This window comes from Lolium rigidum, chromosome 2, assembly GCF_022539505.1.
Source record: "Lolium rigidum isolate FL_2022 chromosome 2, APGP_CSIRO_Lrig_0.1, whole genome shotgun sequence".
NCBI lineage: Eukaryota > Viridiplantae > Streptophyta > Magnoliopsida > Poales > Poaceae > Lolium > Lolium rigidum.
In genome coordinates, this window is record NC_061509.1 from 54,101,832 (window position 1) to 54,109,702 (window position 7,871).

Here is a 7,871-nt window from a genome sequence, read left to right on the forward strand (position 1 = left end):
CTAGGTGACCGTTTGCCTCTAGGGTGCCCCCAACGGTCAGTGATACGTCCATTTTGCATCACTATTTTATATCATAATTTGCTGTTATTCATTGATATATTTCATGTTTGGACATAATACTTATGTTATTTCATCTATTTTGCATGTTTCATCATTATTGGAGGATCGAGCACCGGAGCCAGGATTCTGCTGGAAAAAGCACCGTCAGAACGCAATATTTCGGAAGATCAACTGTGGAAGGAAATTACACGTAAATTCCTATTTTCCCAGAAGATGAAGGGAGCCAAAAGGAGGAGCCGGGAGGAGCCACCATGGGCCCCCCCCATAGGCCGGCGCGGGCCCAGGCCTGGCCACGCCGCCTTGTGGGGAGGGGGCCCACAGCCCCCTCTGGCCGCCTCTCCTTCGCGTACTTCTTCGTCCTGAAAACCTAAGCCACAGAGGGTACGTCGCGAAGAGTCACAGCCGCCTCTGCGGGGCGGAGAACACCAGAGAGAAAAGAGCTCTCCGGCGGGCAGGAATCCGCCGGGGAAATTCCCTCCAGGAGGGGGAAATCGACGCCATCATCATCGTCATCGAGCTGGACATCATCTCCATCACCATTGTCATCATCATCATCATCATCACCGCCATCTCCACCGCTGCACCTCGTCACCGCTGTAACGATTTGGGTTGGATCTTGATTGTTTGATAGGGGAAACTCTCCCGGTGTTGATTTCTACTTGTTATTGATGCTATTGAGTGAAACCATTGAACCAAGGTTTATGTTCAGATTGTTATTCATCATCATATCACCTCTGATCATATTCCATATGATGTCTCGTGAGTAGTTCGTTTAGTTCTTGAGGACATGGGTGAAGTCTAAATGTTAGTAGTGAACTATGGTTGAGTAATATTCAATGTTATGATATTTAAGTTGTGGTGTCATTCTTCTAGTGGTGTCGTGTGAACGTCGACTACATGATACTTCACCATTTATGGGCCTAGGGAGTGCATCTTGTATTCGGTTGCTAATTGCGGGGTTGCCGGAGTGACGAAACCTGAGCCCCGTTGGTATATCGATGCAAGAGGGATCGCAGGATCTCAGAGTTTAGGGCTGTGGTTAGATTTATCTTAATTACTTTCTTGTAGTTGAGGATGCTTGCAAGGGGTATAATCACAAGTATGTATTAGTCCTAGGAAGGGCGGTGCATTAGCATAGGTTCACCCACACAACACTTATCAAAACAATGAAGATTAATTAGATGTATGAAGCGAAAGCACTAGACTAAATTCCCGTGTGTCCTCAAGAACGTTTGGTCATTATAAGTAAACAAACCGGCTTGTCCTTTGTGCTAAAAGGATTGGGCCACTCGCTGCAATTATTTCTCTCGCACTTTACTTACTCGTACTTTATTCATCTCGTACATCAAAACCCCTTGAATACGTGTCTGTGAGCATTTACAGTGAATCCTTCATCGAAGCTGCTTGTCAACACCTTCTGCTCCTCGTTGGGATCGACATTCTTACTTATCGAAGATACTACGATACACCCCTATACTTGTGGGTCATCAAGACTATTTTCCGGCGCCGTTGCCGGGAGTGAAGCGCTATTGGTAAGTGGAATTGGTAAGGAAAACCTTTACTTGTTTGTGCTGATTTTATTTACGCTCGTTGCTATAAGTCATTATGGAGAGATCTTCTCTTCAATTTCTATTTGGGAAATCTACTACTACTGCAACGGTAGTGGATGAAGCGCCAGGTGAGGAAGTAATACCGTATAAAATACCTATGAAAATTATTGAACGTGTTATGGATAACCGCTATGAAGGGGATGGATCTGTTCATCCTGGTGATCATTTACTTGTTTTTACATGAATTATGCGGGTTATTCAAATGTGCGGGTATTGCTATGGATGAAGTTAGAAAGAAACTATTCTCTATATCGTTGTCCGGTAAAGCGGCGCATCTGGTATAAATTGTTCGAAGAATAGGGATTCTCTTGATTGGGAGGACATTGTGCCTTTATTTTATTCCAAATTCTATCCTCCAAGTGAAATTCACAAGGATCGGAACCGCATATACAATTTCTGGCCTCATGATGGAGAGAGTATTGCCCAAGCTTGGGGGAGATTGAAGTCTTTAATGCTCAAATGCCCCATTCATGAGCTTCCTGGTAATGTTATTATTGATAATTTCTATGCAAGACTTTCTTTTCAAGACAAGACCTTGCTTGGATACTTCTTGTTCCGGATCATTTACACGCAACAAAGAAGAGTTTAAAAGGGACCTTCTTGATCGGATCCGAGGAGAATACCGAGGGATGGAAGAACGACAAAGATAGAGAGTCGGTATAATCTTTGATTATAAATGCATTGAAGCTTTTATGGATACCGATAAATTTCGTAATATGAGTGCTACTTATGGTCTTGATTCCCAAGTTGTTGCAAATCTTTACAAAGCTTTTGCCTCTCATTATGAATTGCCTAAGAAGAATTTTGATAAGTATCATGAACCGTATAAAGATAAAATTGATTCATCCGTAAACAAATGTGTAGTGACTGAAATCGTTGATCATGTTATTCCTGAAGCTTATATTGAAAAAACTCCTTTTCCTGCTAAAATGAAAGAGTACTCGTTATATCTAGTGCGGTTAATAAAAGTGAAAAGAAACCTATAGAACCTGAAGAACAAATTAAGGTTGAACTCTCTGTTGCATAGTTAAAGATCTTGTGACTCGAAAATGTGGAAGATGGTCATATTATTTTCACGTGAAGATGCTTCTAATAATGTTTCGCATCCTAATAAGTCTAGAAAAACTAGTGTTCCTATGCTATCCGTCGAATTGGGGATCATTGTTATTATGGTTTATGTGATATTGGTGCAAGTATTAGCGCTATTCCTTATGAGCTTTATACGGAGATCATGCATGAAATTGGTTCTTGTGAACTTGAAGATATTGATGTGGTTATTCGGCTTGCTAATAGAGAAACTATCTCTCCAATTGGTATTGTTCGAGATGTGGAAGTTTTATGTGGTAAGATTAAATATCCTGGTGACTTTCTGGTGCTTGGTTCTGCTGCTAGTAAGTATTGTCCTATTATTTTTGGTAGACCATTTCTAAATACTTGTGGAGCTGTTATAGATTGCAAGAAGGAAAAGATTGTTACTAAATTTGCTGGTGAATCTTATGAGTTTAATTTCTCTAAATTTGCCAAAACTCCTTATAAAGCTGATTTGCCTAATAATGATTTTAGAGTTGAACAAGTGTGCGTCTATTGCTCTTGCTCCTACTAATCCTTTGCGGCAACATTTGGATAATAGTGAGAGTGAAGTCTTTAGGGAAGAAAGAAATGAACTTGATGAAATTTTCCTTCGTCAACCTATCCTTAAACATGACTTGCCGAGTTGAAGATTTAGGTACAACACCACCACCAAAGGAAGATCCTGTTTCGATTTAAAACCATTGCACGATAATCTTAAATATGCTCATATTGATGATAAGAAGATAGATCATGTTATTATTAGTTCTAAGCTTTCGAGAGATTGAGGAAGAAAGGTTATTGGAAATATTGAAGAAACATCGAGGAGCTATTGGCTACACTCTTGATGATTTGAAGGGGATTTCTCCCTCTATTTGCCAACATGCTATCAATATGGAAGATGATGCAAAGCCTGTTGTTGAACATCAATGTCGTCTAATTCCAAAAATGAAGGAGGTGGTAAGGAATGAGGTATTAAAACTTCTTGAAGCAGGTATTATATATCCTATTGCTGATAGTAGATGGGTTAGTCCTGTGCATTGTGTTCCTAAGAAAGGAGGAATGACTGTTGTGCCTAATGATAATGATGAGCTCATCCCTCAAAGAGTAGTTGTAGGGTATAGAATGTGCATTGATTTTCGAAAAGTTAATAAAGTTACTAAGAAAGATCATTACCCTTTACCCTTTATTGATCAAATGCTAGAAAGGTTGTCTAAAAATACTCACTTTTGCTTTCTTGATGGTTATTACGGGTTTCTCACAAATTGCTTGTTAAAACTAAAGATCAAGAGAAAACCACTTTCACTTGTCCTTATGGAACTTATGCTTATAGGCGTATGCCTTTTGGTTTATGTAATGCTCCTCGCTACTTTTCAAAGATGCATGTCTGCTATTTTTCATGGCTTTTGCGAGAGTATTGTAGAGGTGTTCATGGATGATTTTTCCGTCTATGGGAATTCTTTTGATAACCGCTTGCGAAACCTCGATAAAGTTTTGCGAGAGATGTGAAGAAACTAACCTTGTTCTTAATTGGGAGAAATGCCACTTTATGGTTAATGAAGGAATTGTATTGGGACATAAAATTTCGAGAGAGGTGTTGAAGTTGATAGAGCTAAAGTTGAAGCAATTGAGAAGATGCCCTATCCGAGGGATGTTAAAGGTATTCGTAGTGTTCTTGGTCATGCTTGGGTTTTATAGGAGATTTATTAAAGATTTCTCCAAGATTTCAAAGCCTCTTACTAATCTTCTTCAAAAAGATGTACCTTTTATTTTTGATGATGATTGTAAGAAAGCTTTGAAACTCTAAAGAAAGCCTTAACAAGCTGCTCCCGTAGTTGAACCTCCTGATTGGAATTTGCCTTTTGAAATTATGTGTGATGCTAGTGATTTTGCTGTAGGCGCTGTTCTTGGACAGCGAGTAGATAAAAAATTAAATGTTATTCATTATGCTAGTAAGACTCTTGATGTTGCTCAAAGAAATTATGCTACAACTGAAAAGGAATTGTTAGTTGTAGTCTTTGCTTGTGACAAGTTTAGATCCTATATTGTTGATTCAAAAGTCACGATTCATACTGATCATGCTGCAATTAGATACCTTATGACAAAGAAAGATGCTAAGCCAAGGCTTATTAGATGGGTGCTTCTTTTGCAAGAATTTGATTTTCATATTGTAGATAGGAAAGGTGCTGATAATCCTTTTGCTGATAATTTGTCTAGATTGGAAAATATTGCTTATGATCCTGTTCCTGTTAATGATAGTTTTCCAAATGAACAATTGACTGTAATAAAGGTGAACTCGCGAGATAGCCCTTGGTATGCCGATTATGCTAACTTTATTGTATCCAAGTACTTGCCTCCAACCTTTTCAACTCAAGCAAAGGAGGAAATTCTTTTATGACTTGAGGCATTATTTTTGGGATGACCCACACTTATATAAAGAAGGAGTAGATGGTATTATGCGAAGATGTGTTCCTGAATATGAACAACGGGAGATATTGAGTAAATGTCATGGTAGTGCTTATGGAGGACATCACGCGGAGATAGAACCGCACAAAAGGTTCTACAATCAGGTTTTTATTGGCCAACACTTTTCAAAGATGCAAGGAAGTTTATCTTATCTTGTGATGAATGTCAAAGAGTTGGTAATATCTCTAGACGCAATGAAATGCCTATGAATTATACTCTTGTTATTGAACCATTTGATTGTTGGGGATTCGACTTCATGGGTCCTTTCCCTTCTTCAGAAGGTAACACTCATATACTTGTCGCTGTTGATTATGTTACTAAATGGGTAGAAGCTATACCTACAAAAAGTGCCGATGGTGAGACCTCTTTAAAAATGCTTTTAGATATTATTTTTCCTAGATTTGGAGTACCTAGATATATTATGGCTGATGGAGGTTCTCATTTTATTCATGGAGGTTTTAGAAAAACTCTTGCTAAGTATGGTATTAATCATAGAATTGCTTCCGCTTATCACCCTCAAACTAGTGGTCAAGTAGAATTATCAAATAGAGAGATTAAATCTATTTTGGGAAAGACTGTTAATAAATCTAGAAAGAATTGGGCTAGTAAGTTAAAGGAAGCATTGTGGGCTTATAGAACTGCTTACAAAAACCCTATGGGAATGTCTCCTTATAAAATGGTTTATGGAAAAGCTTGTCATTTACCTTTAGAACTAGAGCACAAAGCTTATTGGGTTGTAAGGGAACTTAATAAAGATTTCAAACTTGCCGGTAAAAAGAGATTGCTACAATTGAGTTCTTTAGATGAATGGAGAAATGAAGCTTATGAAAATGCTAAACTTTTTAAGGAGAAAGTTAAGAAGTGGCATGATAGAAGAATTATTAAAAGAGAATTTAATGTTGGAGATAAAGTTCTATTATATCGGTCTCGTCTCAGATTTTTTGCAGGGAAATTACTCTCAAAATGGGAAGGACCATATGTTATTGAGGAAGTATACCGTTCAGGAGCAATAAAAATTAGCTCTTTGGAAGGTAACGCCACACAAGTAGTGAATGGACAAAGACTCAAGCATTATATTTCGGAGATTCTTATAATGAAGATATTGATATTATCCAAGTGATAACTCCGGAAGCTTTCATCAAAGATCAAATTGACGGTTCAGCAGAGTCCGACTTTGAATAGGTAACGAGTTTTAGTAATAAAAAGTCCGCGTTTAGCTTTCCGAACAATATTTCTGCTGTTTTTGGAAAATATGAAAAATTACGGGATCGAAACGGAGTGGAAGAGACGCGCGAGGGCCCGTCACCATAGGCCGGCGCGGGCCCCACCCTGGCCGCGCCGCCCTATGGGGACAGCCCCTCGGCGTCCCGTTTCCACTCGTTTTCGGCTTGGAACCTTCCTTTTGTCGTAAAAACATTTGCTATATAATCCCCGGATCTCCGAGAGGTCCGTATATCGTTTTCTCGTCGTGTTTTGTTTCGAGCCGTTTTCACGCGGAATCTGTTTTGATCTAGAAGCCCTATGGTCTCCAACAACAAAGACAAGGAGCCTTGGAAGGAAGAGATGGATGAAAGGATCAATAAGGAGAAGAAGAAGATAGCATCGGCAAAAGGAGAGTGGGAAACTATGGAGAGTAAGCCAATCTTGGTGGGATCGGTTAACACCGGGCGTTCTTTTTCTCATAACTTGCGGGGACTTCTTCCGCTCGCTCTCGGATCTCGACTCTTTCCCTTGTGTGGAAGAAGCAATACGGGTTGCCGATGAGTTTTGTGATCAATATCGTGCTCTAAGAAGGGAAGTGGAGATACTTCGGGAGGAGAACCGGCGACTTCGCGGAATGCTTGGAATATTACTCAATTCCCGGCACAAGGCCGCCACCGCCACATTCGGATAACAATGAGTCTCTTCAAGTTTTGGTGCGAAATTGCAAAGCGAGAAGGCTGAAGGCTGAAGGAGATCCTTAAGAAGCGCGAGAAGAATCTATCACCATCACCACCGAAGGAGTAATTCATCATCGGTATTGGCATCCCCTTGGTTTGTTCCAAGCTTGGGGGAGTGCCGCGGTATCACATCATCACTATCTTTATCTTTTACTATCAAGTAGTGTCATATCATGAGTAGGGAAGTTATCATATGGAGTAGTTTGCAATATGGAAGTATCTCTCTTAGTTGGTTATCTATGTATCCGTTGGTGTGAGTTATCGTTATGGAATATTAATGAGAAGTCTTATCATTTACCTTTTGCACACCTTATTTTAGTTTGCAATCTCCATCATATGATTGCTCTTGACATTAGTATTGATATCACTTTGGGAGCATTAAGTAAATCTATTTGGTTTTGGCAAACGTAGCATTGGTCAATAGCAACAACATCTTGATGTTTAAATAGAAGAGAGAAATACATTTAGATATATTACTCTATTATCTCTATGTTAATGAGTTTAGTATTCTGAAGTTAAAATTGCTTGTGCTTATGAGAAAGATGCATGATTGTTTCTATCATATGTATATTTGTTTGTTTCTCTCAACCTTTATGCTTGCTATCAAACCTTGCTAGCCAAAGACCTGTATTGAGAGGAATGCTTCTCATACATCCATAACCTTAGACCAAACCCATGCCATTTGTGTCCACCATAACTACCTACTATGTGGTATTTTGCGCCACTC